The 19,029-nt window shown below is 40.9% G+C and overlaps 1 protein-coding gene across 9 annotated transcripts in view; it reads left to right on the forward strand.

Annotated features, from left to right (window-relative positions):
• Window positions 1–19,029, forward strand: part of SOX5 (SRY-box transcription factor 5) — a 591,653-nt gene that overhangs the window by 174,302 nt on the left and 398,322 nt on the right. For all 9 annotated transcript variants that reach the window (XM_026796865.2, XM_074540122.1, XM_074540120.1 and 6 more), the window contains one exon: window positions 1,367–1,425. The gene's annotated coding sequence lies outside the window, so the exon portion shown is untranslated. The remainder of the gene's footprint in view (window positions 1–1,366; window positions 1,426–19,029) is intronic.

The raw sequence follows: 19,029 nt of genomic DNA on the forward strand, positions 1-19,029 counted from the left end.
CATAAGGAATGGCAGTGCATTAGTGAAAGTAGGTGTCTGAAAGAAACTAGTCTGTGTTTGTGGGAGCATGAAACTGTAGAAAAGAAACTGCTACTTTCACACTGTCGCATGAAACTCCCGACGAGCCTGGCAGTGAGGCGTGGAGAAACTCTCCCTTGTTTGTCCGAGAAAAATAGTGCATGCAGGAAAAAATACTATAAATGGCTCTGGGCTTAGTTTCTGTAGTGTTTGATAACAGTCTTTAGGATCTAAATGAGAGCAGGAATGAAAGTCCTGGGATTTTGTTATGAAAACTCTTTTCAAAATAATTTTACAAAACACCTTTAAAATGTTGGTGAAATCTGTTAGAACTAATCTCAGGAGTGGGAATAACTGTGAGTTATTATCACTGCAAATTCTATAAAGCATCTCCTCTGTATATGTTTATAGCATGCAGAAAATATAAATAACAGCTGATTAGCAGTCTAGAGTGAGAGCTCTGTTTTCTCCCATATTGGATAAATCTCCTACTGATGGATCAAACATTTAATCAATGTGGTAGCATGGCCTTCAGCACTATAGTATCTGAGTGCCTCCCAGTGTTGGAACGCTCAATAAGGCTTGGTTTGTCTCCAGTTACTCTGTGCTCCTTAATTTGATTTTGTTCTTAGTTACACTGATGTAAATCTAAAACTGCTCTGCTGATATTGAGAGAGGAAGCCACCATTTATGAGCCTGAAAGCAAAATCTGTCCTTCCCCGTTTGCAATTCCTCAGCTGTTCTTAAGTTGTACTATTAATAATATTTATTTGACTTATTAATCTGCTCCCTCATTCATTTCCCCCGGTCCTGCTGCACCTTTTTTTTTTCTGCCACTTTGGGTGTGATCCAAAGTCCCCTGAAGTGGCTGTCAGTCCAGCTATGGATTTCAGCTGACTGGGGCTCAGTTTCCCACTTTCCCTCCCTGCTTTTATCCCCGCTGCAGCTCCTGAAGGGTTCTGTGTGAGTCTGTGGTCTGATTAATTAAAGTTACATGTATTCCTACAGTTTTGTGAATAAGCACCTTGCTGTACAGGAATCCTAATCCCCAAATTTGCCTTTAATACCCACTGCTTCCCTCAGCTTAGTTTTCCTTTCATCAGAGCTCCCTTTCCTCCTCGTGCCACAGGTGTTGGTCTGAGGTTCAGCATCTCACATTTTAGGGGGAGCTTTGCAATGAGCCTGCTCTGAGTTCTGTAGAAAACTCAGCAGAAAAACCCCCGGAAACTTTCCTGAGATTTTTGCTCAGGACACTTGTAGTAAATATGGGAAGGGCTTTGAATGAGATAGTTGTGACCTGTCCTTTGATTATGTTTTTTTTCCTTTTCTTTCCCCTTGCTGCCATCAGCGCTTGGAAGCAGAAGGAAGCAAAGAGGAGTTGAGAACTGAAGCTGGGAGACTTGGCAGGTAAGAGGTGTGTTTGTTCCTTGCCAGGGAGGTGTTTCTGGAGGTGCTGATGTGGGTTGGCAGGGCTGGCTCTGCTCTGGGGGATGAGCCTGGCCCAGGGCTGGCACGGTCCAGCTGAGTTCCTTGAGCCTTCAGTCTTTGTGTGCCAAAGGCTTTGCTTTGCTGGTCCCTCACCTGCAGCAGGGGCAGAAAGGCTTCCCTGTGGCAGGAGGAGAAATGCATTTTATTGAGAGAAATTCAGGAAGGGCTGGGGAGTAAGGAGCTGGTGTAAAGAGCTGCTTGGACAAAGGTGCCTGGTTTGAGGGTAGCAGCTGCGCTGTGTGCACAGCTGGGCTGGTGTTTGCATTATTTCAAGAAATGTTTTGCTAAGGGACTCGTGTGCTATCTGTAACTTCACTGCCTTATCTCCTTTGAAGCCTCGTTTGATTACTTTACTCTCATTTCCTGTTCTACATGCCTTTAAATGGGGTGAAGGTGAAATACAGTATAAGCAAGATCCAGCACTTGCTTTCACATAAAAACCTCGCTGAAAGTACAATAACAACATTGGAAAACCAAGCACTCCTCACTGGACAGCAGCAGTTTGCAAAGGCAGTTCCTCAGGGCTCACTTGAGGCACATCTGGGGACAAAAGGCTTTTCATGGCAACAAAAGCCACAGCCAGGCTGAAGCACCAAAGTGTTTTTCAGAGGAGGAGCTTGAAGAGCTTTCAGTGTAATACTCTGTACCCCTATTCCTGGAGAAGCTGTCCCATTTCCAGAGCACACAGCCTGAGGCACTCATGCACCAGAGATAAATCGAGTGGCACAGGACTGGAGGGCTTTGAGCAGCTGCAGGTAGTTGTTTAATCTCTTGTGTCAAGTAATCTTAATAACAGGTATGGCTGCTGATCCAGTCAATTATAGAAATTGTCCTGCTGCCTTTCCTGGGCTCTCAGGGAGGCAGAGCTATTGATACCCACATTGTGACTGCGAGTGCAGTGCTGTGGCTGTCTTAGCTCACCCAAACAGGGAGGGACTGATCTGTTTCTGCTTCTCTGCCTTTCCTCTGTGGCACACTCTAGTCAGAGTCTTGGATTTTCTTCCCCCTCCTCTAAATCTGTGAGGATGCATTTAAATTTTAATATTCAGAGCCCCAGTGATGTAAATAGCGCTAAGATAAGTGTTGCCCTGTTTGAAATTCCCTGCTGGGTCCACCTGTCATGCTTTGTCTGATGTTGGGATAATAAGCTCTGTGGGACAGTAAATGCCTCCCTCACCCATCCCCACAGCCCTTTAGGGCTGCTGCTTTTTGGAGGAGCAACATGTCATGGGACAAACACCAAACTCCCCTGGCTGAGAGTTTGCAGGGACGCGGAGCAAGCCTGGCTCAAACTCACAGATCAAAATAAGTTTGTGGCTCTTAAGAGAATAAATCATTTTCTAACCTGAAACAGTCTTGTCCCTAACACTTATGAGTAGACTCACCATTATTATAAATATATATTTACTTGCAAATTTTTTTTGTCAGAAAATAAAGTGTTTGTGTTTTCAGTGTGTGTCACTAATTGACCTGTGACAAGTTGGGCATATTTAGCTTGGCAGAATTAATCTTCTGGGTTTGGATATTTGGGTTGCTTTGGTTATTTTAGTTGCCAGGGCTTTCTTGGTTTTTCGCAATTTTCAACCCCATATATTGGTATGTGGTTTTTTGCTGTGAAGTTATGTGAGCTCCAAGCGAACCATGGAATGCATCAGGCTGTCTCCCTGTCCCTGCTGGCTCATGTGTTTACCATTAAAGCTCTGTTTCTGGGCTTTTTCACAGCAGTTCAGCTGTCTGCAGGAGCTGGTAGTTAAAGCATGGCAAGCTGCAGATAATTCTTTAGGCTCAGCCTCTGTTTCCACTGCCTTTGATCACCATACATTCGACTTTCAAATATTATTTATAAATCATTTTTTCACATGCGACTTTTGATTTTTGTAGATGTGCCTTCCCACACAATAGAGACAGTGAGTGATTCCTTATTGTAGTTCCTTAGCATGTAAACATTGTGTTACTCTAAACTCTGATCAAATTGGAACTGGAAGTGCAGGTAAGAATAGAAAGACATGGATCCCACTACAAAGACATTGCAGTTAGAGTGTAAAAATGACATGGAAAAGGTGGAGAAGACAGCTGTCAAATACAGCATGTTCATGTATATACAAATGTACTTAGAGAGAGAGATACCCTTGTTTATTCCTGCAGTTTAATTTAACATCATAGTAAAAAAAAAAATTACAATAGGAAGATCAATGTATAAAAGAATTTGAACCATGTGGCAGAACTTGTCTTCCTGATAAAAAAGAAAAGCAGCCAGAGATTGAAAGAGTGGGAATATTGGTATTTTTTAATGCGTAGCTGTTAAAAGAAATTATTCAGCCTTTTTCCAAATAAAGTAGGAATTTTTATGACTTATCCCTCTCTATGATTTTAATGAGAATGGGTTGAGTATCAGTAGAGTTGCAGAAACCTCCTCCACACAAATGTGGTGAAGCTTCTAAGATCTCTGTGGTCTGGAACTTGTACACCCAGTGTGGGCTGGGGAGAGCAGCTCTATGAAACAAGGAAAGGGAATTTCTCTGAGGTTGTATTCTTGCCTCAGACCTTACTTCCAGTTGGTAAATAATATACATTTTTCTGGGGCACATTTTGATGATAATCCCATTTTCTGTTGCAGATAGAGTTTTTTGTTAACCTGAGAATTCAAGTCTGTTTGTGTGGTGACAATGGGAAGTGGGTTGGGAGGAATTGCTCTTGCTGTATTACTTCCCCTCCAAAAAAGTCTCAAAATGAAACCAGTTGCTAAATTGGTGACCTACAAGCTCTGCTGATTTGCATGCACTTCTGAGCATGGGTGTGAGAGGGAGGAAGCCCCCGCTCCTGCACATCACTTATTTTCGGTGTCATCCTGAACTTTGATATATGCATTCCTTACTTGCATTGATGGCTCTGGTTTTGGGGCATTTTGTGCTAATTTTTGTAAAAATCCAAGACTGAGGTTTGTTTTCAAGAATGGCTTCTGGGTGGGTACCTCTGAGTGATTGTCAGACCCACCAGGTCTAAGAAGTATAATATTAATGTTGAGGGAGCAGGTCCAAATCCACCAATAATGTGGTGTTTTATTGGAGTGTTCATACGTGAGTTTGCTTACTGTTATGCCAGCTGCAAGGACTGTCACCTAAGAGGGAATTAGGATGACTTAATGACACTGAAGAGGCTTAGGATAAAGGGGTTTTTTGTGCCTTCATTTGTACCAGCAGTTGCTCAGGTAACTGAGAATCAGTGGATGAATATTCCCAGACAACACAGGTTAAAATCATGCACATTGTCCACATGTCCATGAAAATGGGATGAAACGGGAAAGGATAACTGAAGAAGCTGAGGGCACCAGAAACATGTGTGAAATGTCCTTTCTGCCTGTTCTGACAAACAAAAACTACAGGTTTGCTTCTCCCTTTACACAAAAATTTCAATGCAACCACGACTAGATTGTTTAACATAATCTGCATGAGTTTGGGTATCATTAGGTAGGGTGGGTGAACATCTTCTTGCCTAAAAATCACAGGCCTGAAAAGCCGTGAAAATCAAGTAGCTCCAGAAACAGCCAACTGATGAAATGTTGCCTCTTCCTAAAAGCAGTGAGAAAAGGCAGCTGAGATTGGGAATGGGCGGTGGCCCCAGAGTCTTAGAGAAATGCTGAAAACCTAGAATTGCCTTGGCTCAATCTGCTTGGGATCTGAAGTTATAGCCCAGGGGTGTATCTGCTTGTTCCTGCCTTCCTCTGTGACCAAATTCTGTGTGTGCATGGCTGGATCCTTTTCACCTTTTCCATTTAGGTTAGACTGCTCCTGGTAACTTTTCTGGTAATGTTTTGGCTTGCTTTTGAGAAAGGCTTTTTCCAAACAAAAACCATCTGTAATTAAAAAGCCAAGTTGTCCCTGATTATAGGTAATTCCTCTGCCATTCTCCTGTGAGCCAGTTTGGGGTTTATATACATGTGCCCTGCACATGGTACACTTTTTATAGGCACATCATTTCCTTTTTTTCTTTAGATAGTGGGAGTAAGTGAATCAGCAGTTTAAAGCTCAAGTATTTAACTTGTGCTCCTCTATGACAGTCCCATTGCTGTTCCCAGTGCTGATCTGCAGGATCTGGCTGTTCCGGGTGTGTCTGAATGGCAGGGCTTCTGGAAATCTTTGTTTTTCTTTGCCTTTGAGGCTGTGGGTGGGTGTTGACTTCTTGTTCACTTTTTCTGAAATGGGAAATGCTCTTTATTTAAGAAAAAAAAAGAAAAAGAATTAGGTAGTTGTGCTTATTTGTCTCCTCTGCTTTCTATGCTTGTTCAGTAACGTCAGTTCCCCTGGGAGGTGTTCCAGCCACCAGGACATGGTGTGCATTTGGACTGCTTGTCTGGGGAGATGAGTTAGGTCTCCTTCTGAAGGTGGTGTGGACACCTCAGAACCTGGGAACATCAGGTAGGGAACGTTTTTCATGGGTTTTTTTATTCATCTTTTCAAAGTTAGTTAATATTCCAACAAATGTCAGTTCTGTGGAGCTGTCGAGCTTCTCTAAAATTCAGGCTTGGTGCAGCAGACAAATCCTGCTGTCTCTGCTTGGCCAGTATCATAACATAACACAACTTTGAGAAGGCTTTGCCTCCTTTTCTGCCTCTTGTCAGATAGTTGTTCAGCTAAGGAAAGAGACCACTTCATTTAGCAATTCCAGTTCTGAAGTGTAAGTAGCATTTTTGGTGTCTGCTCATCTGAGAAAATCATAGTTTTTAATTTCTAGAATTTTGATCCCTTTAAACACAAAGATGTGAAACAGATGAATGGGGCCATATGAGTAAGTCAACACACATAAAAATAGAGTGAATTAATAAAGCAAATTGACTTGGTTGTTGTATGGATGTGAGAAGATAGATGTGCCTGTTTTTCATGGGGAAGTCTTGGTGGCAGTGGTGACACCAAATGAAGCTGAACCCCCTGTCTATAAGAATTATCTGGGTGATTTATCTGCATATAAGCTCATCATGGAGCAGCTCAGAATAGTTATATTGCTGTAGGTAGTCATATTATATGTATTTGTAATATCTCTGTGTATATATATGTAATATATAACACATAATATGTAACAGTTATATAGTTCTACAGCAGTTTTATAGTATGTAATATATAACACGTGTATATATATGTATATATGTGTAATATGGATGTTATATATGTAATATATAATACAGATATATACAACACAGATATAACATATCGAATACATATATGACAGATATATGTAATGGCTATATAGCTGTTATATGTAATATATAATACCTATATGTATATGTAGAATATATGTGTTATATATATGTAATATAGAATGCATATATAACACATAATATGTAATGGGTATATGGTTCTATAGCTGTTACATAATATGTAATATATAATACATAAGTATGTAATACATATATGTGTATATATATAATGTATGCTATATATGTAATATATAATACGTATATAACATACGTAACATGTAATAGGTACATATTGTCTAACAGCTATAGAACTATGCAACATATAATACATTTATATGTGTATATTTGTAATACATATATAACATACATAATATGTGATAGTTATATAGTTACATTTCTGGTTTGACACAGGGAACACCCAGTGCTGAGCACAAAAGAGAACAGAGAAATGATGAGTACGAGCAAGCAAAATAATTTCGCGCTGGGAGACCTGAAATCAAGTGAAATATTTTTCGGAAATATAAAAACTGAAGTATATTTCAGGTTTGGTGGTGGCTGCTGCTGCTGCCCTAAGCACAGTGAGAGCTTTCAGTTTGCCTGCCCGTTGCCCTGAGATGCTGGTGCCAGTTTTTGGGAGGCAGGCTGAGTGTTTGTGACACATCCAAGTGCACAGCTCTGCCCCCTCCGAGCCTGGACCAGCTCCCAGAGCCAGGGGCAGGAGTCAAACGGGCATCCCTGCTCCTCTGCTCACACACACCCCACCATTAACGGGCTGAAGGCAATTTGAATAAAATACATAACCCTGCTGAGCTAGTCGCAGAAGATAAATAAGTGTTGTAGAAAAGAAGCTTTTGTTTAAAAGTAATTATTTAAACTATGCATTACAGGTAATTTTCCTTTACCAGTAAACCAAATGCTATCAGAATTTCAATAATAGCTTTGTGTTACTTATCTAGATAACATGATACTGTCATTTCCAGGAGCTTAAAATGCTGTTTTATTTTCATTTGTGTCAAATATAAGGGTAAATGAGACCTGAATATATATATGAAAAAAAAAAATCCACAACATGGGTTTTGTATAATTTTCTGAGAGCAGCATTTTGTTTTTCAACCTTTTATAGTAAAATAACAATCTAATGATAGTTTCCTAAAATGTGGACTTAAAACAGTAGGGTGAAGAGCATCTTTAGATTTTCTGTTTTGGGTAAACATGCTGCATTTCAGAGTCGACAGCAAATATAATTCTTTTGAAGGGATTTGTCAATAAAACCATAACACTGTGGCAACTTTATAATGTGTATGCAGACACAGGCAAGCCCCAACTGCTTCAATTCATATATTTTTTAAGAAAAAGAGTGGTATAATTTTTTAGCCACGAGATTTTTCATTTTCAACGATTACATGAAAAGCTCAGCCTCTGTGTTTCCTTTCTCTCAGCACCATTTCTACAGTGTAAACCTCTCTAATAGTTTATTATGTAAACCTCTTGAAATAGTTTATTATGAGGAAGATGAAACAAATAAGGGAGGAGAAGAAGATTTTGTTTTTTCTTGAAGGAGAAACATCTCTGTTTCAGGTGTTTAACTGAAAGGATGGCCATTTTGTTTCAATGGAAAGTTTTATTATTATTCCTTTTATTTATGAGTATTTTTAAGTTCTGTTTCAGTATGAACAAGGGCAGGACTGGGGCTTTGAGCCCTTTTGGGTGGTCCCCTGTGAGGTTTGGCTGCAGCCTCACTTTCTGGCCAGGAGCCCCTTGGCATGTTTTGGCTGCAAGGAGGGAAAGCAGGAAAGATACCCAAGTGCATGGAGGCCAATTTTCAACCTCATTTAGGCCTGGATTCCACCTAATCCTCACCCTAGAGGGTTTTTACTGATGTGTCTGTGCCTTCAGAAATGCCAATGGGAAGTGCAGGCCCCAGGATCAGGTGGGTTTTTGGATCATCTGCATCTGGCCATGGTCTGCACCATGGTTTGCAATTATCCAAAATGGTGAAAATGGCATTTCCCTACTTCAGAGAAGATTTGTGAGCATCAATGTGTGAGATTGTGGCAGTAGGATGTATCTATAACCTACATAGGCGATAGATCAACTTAAATACTTTTAATAGAAGCAGGCACAATAATTCCTTGCTCTGTCACGGGAATATTGGGACACTTAGTGTTTGTGATCTATGTGAGAGAGGTTGAGATCTTTGGATTAAAAAGTGATACTGCTCTAACTGTGTGAATTATGAGCACTCCTGTTTGCGTGCTGAATTCACTTCTGGACCTACCCAGGCTGGAATTTTAATTTCTGAGTGGAAATTTTGCCTATTTCAAGCAATGCTCAGCTTCCTCTGGTTTCTGCTGTTCTGGGGAAGGACAGTGCTGGGGCTCAGAGCAGAGGCAGCTGGTGGCAGGCAGGAGCTTTGCCACCAAAGAGCCCAGCTGACAGCAAGGCACTGCCACCACTTGGAGCTGGCAGGCAGCAATCAAAATGCCACCCCTTGGCTGCAGAAAGAGCTAAAGATCTGTCTCCAGCAAGCGCCAGGAGCCAAGGTGCTGCCACCAGCTTTCTAATTTTAGCAGGAAGGCTGGCAGGGATCTCACCTAGCCAGACAAGCCTTGCTCCTGCGCCAGGCTGCTGGGCTGGGTGCCTCCCTTGCTGCTGGGAGGGAGAGGGGAACCCCTGCCCTTGTCCCCAAAGCCTGGGGATGGCTCTAAACCTGCTTGGAGACAGCAGAGCTCATCCCCTGTACCAGCTGTGGGCAAGGAGATGCTCAGAGCAATGTCATTGCTAGTGCAGGGGGAGCTTGGGGAGTGCCTGTGATGGTACAAGGAATTTCACCCATGAGAAGATTGTGTTATTTTCAGGGGCCCCTGTGGCGGGAAGGAAATGATGAATCTGTGTCCATGTTCCTAGAAGGCTGATTTGTTATTCTATTCTATTCTATTCTATTCTATTCTATTCTATTCTATTCTATTCTATTCCTTCCCTTCCCTTCCCTTCCCTTCCCTTCCCTTCCCTTCCCTTCCCTTCCCTTCCCTTCCCTTCCCTTCCCTTCCCTTCCCTTCCCTTCCCTATTCTATTCTACAATGCTCTACTAAAACTATATTAAAGAATACAGAAAGGATACTTACAGAAGGCTAAAAGATAATAATGAAAAACTTGTGACTCTCTCCAGAGCCTTGACACAGCTGGATGTGATTGGCCAATAAGTCAAAACAATTCACATGAAACCAAAGAAACAATCACCTGTTGGATAAACAATCCCCAAACACATTCCAAAGGAGCAAAACACAAGAAAAGCAGATGAGATAATTATTGTTTTCCTTTTCCTCTGAGGCTTCTCAGCTTCCCAGGAGAAAATCCTGGCGAAGGGATTTTTCCAGAAAATAGGACAGTGACAGAAGCTCCTGTGTGCCCTCCAGGCTGGAGCCTTGGTGGGGTTCTGGTGCAGAAGAGGAAGAGGAAGAGGTGTTTAGGGGACATCACCAAAGGGGACAGAGAGCAGGTATTCCCCCTGAAAAGTGACTGGGGTGTGTGTGATCATTGCACAGGCTTTTCTGCCAAATTGCTCTGATTTTGGCTTTTGGCTTTGGAAAAATAAGTGTCTAGGGAAGGGCTGGAAGGAGTCTGGGATAATCTCATGTCACCTAATGCCTTGATTCACAAGCCACCCTCACAGCTTTAGGCTGTGCACCCACCTCTCTGCCTGTTGCATAGGGGTGTGGGATTCACTTTAGGGAGCAGTGAAGCATTTTCTGCTGGTTTAGCTCACTCAGTTGGTTCTCTGGCAGCTCACACAAATGCCAACAAGGCACTGGCTTGGAGTCTTAGGCAGCAAATGGGATCTGTCACATTTTGGAAATATCTGTGAGGATGCTGCAGCCAATAGTGCAGCTGTGCTTTTCCAATAGCCCAGATTCAGATGGAATGGGACATTGGAAAGAGCCTATTGGCACATTTTATTACCATATTATTAACAGTGGATTTTATTAATGTGTTTTTCATTTGTGTATTAATGACATGGGCAGTATTTAGCTATTCTAGGCTTTACACAAATCGTTATTGGGAGTGTTCTTTTGTCAAATAGGTCTGGAGGTGGACAATGCAGAATTGATGTTTATCCCATCTTTCAAACGTCATTTTTACCATCCCCACTAAAAGCTCCAAGCACATCTTTGCCTGATGGAGGATAAGTTCTGCCATTTTAGAGGGGTAGTTTTTATTTCTAATTGTGAATGTGTTTAGCCACATGAGGCTGTCAATCAGTGAGACGAAAGCCCAGTAGGATTGTTCCTGTAAGTGGCCAATTTCCCCCACCCTTTCGCTCCAAATCAAGGACAGATGAAAGGTCATGATTAAAACAGTGATTTTTCCCTAAATTGTAAGTAACAGTTTGCAACTGTTTTTTTACCAAGATGTCAAAACTGTATTTTATCTTGGGAAAAGGGGGAAGGAAGAAAATTATAAGTTCTTGAAAATGTTGGCAATTTTCCAAATGGTTGTGTTGAAATTTATTTTAATTATTGTACTTGTGTCAGTTCCTAGCAAGGGTAAAAGGGGGGGAAATAATTCAGTACAGTATTATGCAGCTATGGATTAAACAATTAATGGTGAACCTCTGTATCCTATTAGTATATTTGAGTTCATTATTTCAACAGATTGTTTTATGAGCCAGTGACTAGTGGATTTAACCATTTATTTTATAGTCACAACAGAAAAATAATTGGCTAGTTGGAGGGTCTTTATGTGTACAAATCCACCCAAGGCATTAACCTGAGACTGTCAAATAATGCAGAATGTCATCAGGAGGTTATTTTGTCCCAAGAGTTTGGTTTTTAGGTTTGCATTCAAGGACCTTGTAGTCTGGGAGGGTTTTGGCAGCTGTCCGGTGACCATTGCAGCAGTCACCATCACTGAAATTGAGGAGGGCTTTGGTGGAATCAGGAATTCCCTGGGAATTCCCTCAGCTGGCATTGTGTGTGTGTTATCCTCCTGGGTATGTGCTGAGCACTCAGGAGTCAGAAATAAACCTCACTGGCCATAGCATCCAGGTAATCACCCAAGGAAACGCTTCTTTGGGCCAGTTTGGTGTGTAAGCTCTGTTAACAATGGCCAGCTAAAAAGGAATTCTCAGGAAGTACACCAGGGCAAATCGTCTGAACCTGTGGGGCTGTCACTGCTTTTTGTCTTTGCAGTTCACCTCAGAAGTGTGCCAGGTCACTCATGGTACCCTCATGCAGTGTGGGCCAGATGTATCTTCAGAAATATTACTTGTTTTCAATATTCTCAAATTAGACACCAAAATGCTGTCTTTCTGTGTTGTTAGGTAGCACATTTACCTTGATAAAGAGGGTTAAATGGCTAATATCCTAATCTCAATAGCTTCTGGTTTGCCATTTCATGCTTTTTCTGTGATGGTAGGATTTCCTTTTTGCCTAAAAGAGCCCAGTGCTTTTGTAATGCCTGATAAAATGAGTCCCCTTCCACCACAGTGAGGGACCTGTAAATGAGTACATGTGAATGTTATCACTGGTGATGTGTGGTACAAGGAAAACTGGGTGATTTCAGCCCTCTGTGCGCTGCTACACAGTTAATCCAAAATTTGATCATGCTCAGGACCCATGCATCAGGTTGATTGTTTAAAGGATGGACAGTGAAGTGAGTAATTTCTGGGCTTACTTCTAAAATCTTCTCAAAGAAATATCCTGAACTCAATATACATGCAGTTTTTATGACTGTGTTTTGCCATTTCCTTCCATTTGTCTGTACTAAGCTATTGTGAGTTACAAATTTAAGTGAAGAGCTTCCCTTTTCTATTTTTTTCATGTGAGCAGATGACGGGGGTGCCACCTTCTTTAAAATACTTTTTAGGTCAGCTAAGAAAATTGACTATTGGTTTTGCTTGTAGTGGGGCTTTTTTGGGTGATTTTTTGGTTTGTTTTTTTTTTTTTTTTTGTTGTTGTTTTTGTTGTTGTTGAGGGTTTTTCGTTTGTTTGTTTTTTGTTTCTTTGTGTTTTTTTTTTTTGTTTTTGTTTTTTTGGGGTTCTCTTTTTTGTTTTTGTTGGGTTTAGTTTAGTTTTTTTCAAAGTATGCAAATATTCCTCCTGCAGTCAGTTATAATGATGGGCAGGAGGCTGGAGCAGCCTCTGCAGGGTCTGTGCTGGCTGATGAGCTGACAGTAAATTCTGCTTTTCTCCTCCTTTCTACTCTGGGTGAGTCGCACAAATACCAAATCCCAGGTGCCTCATGCTCATAGATCTGGGAGTGCAGCAGGAGATCCCTGAGGTTCTCAGAGATGCTCAGATGTGTTTGTTTGTCTCTGCTAGGGAGAAGAGGCAGGAGCAGAGGTGCTCTCCAGGCTGGTTTGCAAAAGGGAGCTCTGTCATTTCCTCTCCTAGCCTGGGTTCACTGAAAGAAAAGCACTTTTGGGCTTAGCTCTCCTAACCTTGATTTATTTGTTATCCTCTTTTCAAATGGCAGGATGAGATTAGAGGGATGGGGAAGAGGTCAAGATTTGGGTTCCACCTTAGAATATATCTGGGGTCCTAATTGTCCCTTGTACAAGAAATTAGTGCAGGATAAAAGTCAGCAAGACAGTTGATGTGAAGAAAACCAAGAGTGTGCCTGTATAAAATATAATCGGCAGGACATTCAAAGTGATGAAAACAAGTGGAAAAAGTAAATTTTTAGATGCAAAACCCTTCCCTTCTGGTAAAGGAAAAAAAAAAGGTTATTTGTTTCAGAACCTTTTCTGGGGTTCTGAACAGATTTATAGACAAGGTGTGCTGTGTACAAAAGTTTTTACTGTCTGCCTTGCCAATGAATTAGGAATTGAGGAGAACCCTGCTAGAAATGGTGTTCCTATTAGGGTGAGGTTGCTGATGGTAAGGCATGCAGTGGTTGTGGGCAGTATTTTTTTGAGTCCTCCGATTTTTCAGATATCTTGTTCACCATTTAACCCCACAACAACAACAAAAAACTCTATTCTACCCAAAAAAATAACCTGAGCACTTCCTCTGCAGCCATCCTGGGCTCCATGGTGTGTAAGTCAGGTGTAAATTCTGACTGAATTGGACCCTTATGGAGGCAGTGTTCAAAAGGCCTGTGAGGAGAAGAGAAACCATTCAGGTCCTGGGCCTCTGCCTGCCTGAGAGTCCTTCCATCATTGCTGTAATTCCCTGAAAGCAAACCAATAAAACTTCCCATTGACTTGCACTCGTGTGTGCTTTCAGCAGTTATTTACAGTCTACCAGCAGCAGATTAAAAATCAATTAAAATCCATAGAAACAGTCAAAGTTACATGCTCCTCTTTGCTGGTAAAATTTTCTTTTTCAAAGATTTTACATTAATACTTGCTGCTTGGTATTACTGAAGATAATGAATCCGATTTGGACAGAGTCTGTGCATCTTTAACGCTGCAGAGCTGAGCATCTTTACCTGCTAAGAACCTCTCATCCCCTGTGCCTCTTGGCCTCTGCAGAAACAGGAGAATTTGTGCGATTCATTTCACTGAAATGGAGATGTTGAAAGCTCTCCAATGCTGTCATGATGGATGCTATTGCAAATGTGCAGGGAAAACAATAATCCTAATGATAAACTGATAAGTTTAATACCAGTAGTTTAATGATAAGTTTAATATCATTACATCAGAGTGGAAAGGGAAAGTTAGTACTGCTTGTACATTAAAATGAAGGGGAGTTTGATTGGTATTCCAGATTAGTTTGGTCCTGTCCCACAGTTCATGTTCACACCATGGGTGGTGCTGATCTGGGGCTGCAGACCCAGTTCTGCCAGTGCCCTGCTCTGGGGGTTTGGGAGTGTGCAGAGGTATTTTTCCTGAGTTTCCTCTCCATCTGTTTGCCTCCCATTCTTTGCAAGTCTGATCTGTTTATACCATTAAACACTCAAACACAGGGCTGCTTTTTAATTTCTTTATAAGTGTGTGCTCCAAAGACTATTATACCATTGAATAGTCATGATACTTGTTCTAATGTAATTCATGTGTAGATTCCAAGGATGTAATCTACATTTCTAATTACTGTTTTTATTCCTCCTTTCTGTTTCTTATCTTAATGCAACTTTCATCTGAAATTTACAGTACCTAGAGGAGCATGGCTTCAGTGCAGGCAGCGATGCTCAGGGATGAGCCACAGGAGCCAGTGCTGATTGCATGGCTCAGACACAAAGCCCAGGCACTGAGAAACTGGGGGGAGGGAGCAGGGGGGAAATCATAATTTAATTAACTTGTCCTACCTTAATTTAGTCCTCTTAATTTAGTGCTTAAGCTTGTTTGTAGACTGCTTCATTTGATACAGGATAAAGATTATGCTGATGGGTTACTTCAGGAAAGCTAAAAAAGGAGCTGCTTTATCAATATGGAGTCAGTGCAACACAGAGTAAATAAGGCCAGGCTCTTCCAACACATGCTGAAAATAAACACAATATGAAGTGACTGTTTGTTAAGCAAGCAGACTCTATGCTGTGGGTGACATTTGATGGAAAAAAGACTGGTGTGATATATTTATATCCCACCATGATACATCTGCACAAGACAACTGAGTTAAGATTGCACAGTGCACCTAAATACCACAGCTCTCTCTTTTGACTCTTTACTTTGCAGCCTGGGTAGCATTTATGTATGTGCGGTGGGGAAAAGAGGAGAAATGTCACCCTGGCTGTCCCCTTGGCTCTGTGGTGTGTCCTTGTGAGCTGCACTGGCTCCTGGAGAGGGGCAGAGCTGTCAGGGTGCTGGGCAGGGAGGGCTCTGCTCTTTCTGAGTGATTTTCCTTGTTTGCCCATCCCCACCAGTCAGTTCAGGGCTGGTCTGTGCTGCCGAGGGTGGTCAGTGCCTTGCTTTAATGCCTTTCCCCACTCTGTTAGTTCTGATCTCCCATTCTCAGCGGATGCTGTCACTCCATTCCTGGTCAGCCCTGGCCATCAGAGATGGGCCATCTGCCCACTGAAGGTGGCATCTCCACAGTTACAATTCTTTCTTCATCCAAAGATGTCTCCTGACTCTTGTCTGTACCTGCAAACAATTTCAGGTGTTCTCTGAGCCTTTTGCCCAACTCCCTCTCCAGGTTTGCACTGTTAGTGCTAAAACATGAATTTGCTGAAGTTATTATATTAGGATACTGAATTTCTTTTGCTTTCCTTTTTGTTACTATGTATACCTCCTAAAAATCTGTCAAAAAATATGTCTTTCTGAAGCTGTACAAAAACACCATTGCTTTTGATAGTGCTACCATTTCATTCTTGGAACATCATATTGCTCCACTGCTTTCAGGATTGATTTGGCTGGAGTTTTTATGCTGAGCCCTGACTCATAACAATTAGCATTACCTACGTGCTGAATTTATTTCTCGAGCAGAGATGTTTTTTCTGAGAGGGATTGTACCTCCCAACTGCTCATGTGCTGGAGTATTGGATAACAGAGGGTCAGAGTCTGTCCTCCAACCTGATCCTGTTCAAAAAGAACCAAAACTGATGAGGTTTTCACTTTCATTTGAATCCCAAGAGCTGTATTTCCAGATAAAATTTAAGGTTCCTACATTTCTGAGTTATTGTAACATAAAATATTAACTGCTGTACTAGAGCTATACACTCTTTCAGTTCTTTCTCAGCATATAATTTCTCTTTTTAGATATCTGACCTTTCTGTAATTCTTCTAATTTATGGAATAGTGCAATTTATCTTTTCTTTATCATCTCACTTAGGGTGGCTGGGTGGAACCATGGAGGGGATGCATACATCTTCTTGTTTCTTTTTTCTGACTCAGTGTTTAGTCATTATTTTCAGTATCATTTAATCTGTGGAAAGTTTCCCCATATGTCAGGCGTATTTTAAACACTCAGCTGAGATCTGTGCTGCAGCAAACCCTTTCAGATATGATGCTCAGCAAAGGGCAGAGTTCAAGCTGCACCATTTATGAAAGTGAAGCTTTTCCAAATGCTGCTCTCTAAACAAATACCTAACCTGGGTATTCTTGTTTTGTTAAACATGGAAATCAGGTTCCTGTGTACATAATTTCCTTTAGAAGTCACTTTGTGTTGTCTGCAGAGAAACTCAGAGCTCTTATGTGAGCAGAGCTGTACTCTGGTACCCTTTGTACAAGATATTCTGGGTATTAAAAGTTTTTGAAAGAACTTTTAACGAAGTACTGCCAAGCACAGAGATGCTCCTCCTGTGGCTGAGGAAGGCCCCATGTCAGACATCCCTCCTCCACAATAGTCATCCTCTATTTTTCTGTGCATATTGAATCTCAAATTTATCAACAATTCTTTTAAAGATCTGCCCTCAGTGTCAAAGATTTTACTTTAAAAAAGTACAGCAAGCAACTGTTACTGCAGAAGCTTTGATTACTGTTGGCTTCCTGCAGAAGTTTGTTATTAGTTTGCTGAGAATGTGGAACCTCAGAGTATTTAGTTTTCTTTAAAAAAAATGTTTTGGATGTTAATTGAATGTAACAGGGTTTGTATGCTAATGGAATGGAGATGATGAGGAAAACAGGTATTCCTTAACGTTCCTCTTTGCTGTAATTACTGAATAATGCTATTTATGGTAAGGTTGTGTACATGTGCATGTCTTGGGAAAAGGATATGGGATTACTTATTAACAAAGAAATGGAATTCCTTTTCACAGGGAATTAGAATTGTGACTCCAGACTTGCTAATTTAAATAACTTGCAGGCTAAACAGACTTTTATAAAGCATTAAATGCTATTATGTCTTGTGAACATTAAACACATTTTCTGAAAATATTAATTTCCCATTGGTTTTCTTGCCTCCTTCTTGTTGCTTTAATTTCAGCCTGCCTGATAATGCATCCTCCACACACCAGAGGTTGGGGAATTCTGGCTCTGCTCTGGTGTGACTTGTGCTTTAAGGACTGCCCAAAGAAGAGATTTACCTTTTTCTTGAGAAGAGGAGGGACTTATTCTAAGTTTAAATTCCATATTTATGCTGCGCCTTCAGCAGCTACAAGCCTGAAAAGTTTGGTTCTGATCTTAAATGTTTGTCGCCACATTTCTCTTCCCAGAGAAAAGCAAGGCCCAATTCTTCCCAAGAATATTTCTGGGTTGCACATTCTCTGAACATCACAGAAAGAAAACACAATTCTTATATTATTTACTGTGCCTACGTTGTGCCAAAGTAGAATAATATGGTATAATAAAGTAATTAATTAGCCTTCTGATAAGATGGAGTCCTCCTCATCACTTTGCCCTGCCACGGGGGTCATCCTGTTTCAATAAATGTTATTGTGTAATCAGTTTTATTATTACCATTTGTGGAGAATCACAAAACAATGCAATTTAGAAGGGACCTGTAAAATTATCTCATCCAGCCTTTCTCATTATAGAGTTTTGGGATGAGATATTTTTGGGGCAGTCCACGGCGAGCAGTTTTTAGTATGAAGAAAAAAAGCTTTAAAATGGAGCAGTACAGCTTCCTCTGATCCTGAATCAAACAGTTCTGCAGGCCCTGCTCCACCCTGACAGGTTCATGAAAGTTTGAATGAAATATGATTGCAATCTTGGACGTTGGTTATACAGCTCCTATTAACTCATATTGGCTACTGATTATGCAATTTCTGTGCTGGTCACTTCGATTAGCCTTGATCATTTGGAAAAAAAAAAAAATCAATTCACTCTCCTGGTTTTAATTTTGATAATTCAAATTCACAGTGTTCTTCATCTGCTTTGTTTGATGCTCTACATAAATCAAGGTTATGGACGAAACCAATTCCTGAATGAAAAGTTTCAATTTTCTTTTCTTTTTGGCTACAACTATGCAAAGAAATCATCATTTGGGCAACTAATATGCCTAAGTATCCTTCAAAAGGAGCTGTGATATATTAGAGCTGTTCAAATGTCCTCACAAATCATGTTGCCTTGCAGCTTTGATCCTGAAATATGTGAAATGATGTCTGATTTATGCCACTGATCCTTCTTTTAGATAGTTAAGTGTTCTTGCTTAATGTTATTAAATAAGTTCAAAGCAGCAAATAGGCCATTCTGGGCTGAGGACATTTGAAAAATGGCCCTCTCAGCAGGCTGCATATGCCATATATGTTCTTTAGTTTTTTCCTTTGTGGGTTTTTTTTGTGTACAGCAAGCCACTAGAACTTTCTTCTGTCCACATCTCTGGTTACAATGCTTTTGGGTTTGTGGTTGAGGTTTTTTGGGTTTTTTCCCCACTCTTTTGGTAGCTTTTTCCTGTCCTTTGTATTCATTGGGGTGTTTTAGGAGTGTATGTGTGCTGTGGGGTGCACAGAAAAAAATTTGGGACAATATGGGAGGGATCTCTCAGGCTCCCAATGACTGATGCAAAGTGCAAACA

This window comes from Zonotrichia albicollis, chromosome 4 (genome assembly GCF_047830755.1).
Source record: "Zonotrichia albicollis isolate bZonAlb1 chromosome 4, bZonAlb1.hap1, whole genome shotgun sequence".
Taxonomy (NCBI): Eukaryota; Metazoa; Chordata; class Aves; order Passeriformes; family Passerellidae; genus Zonotrichia; species Zonotrichia albicollis.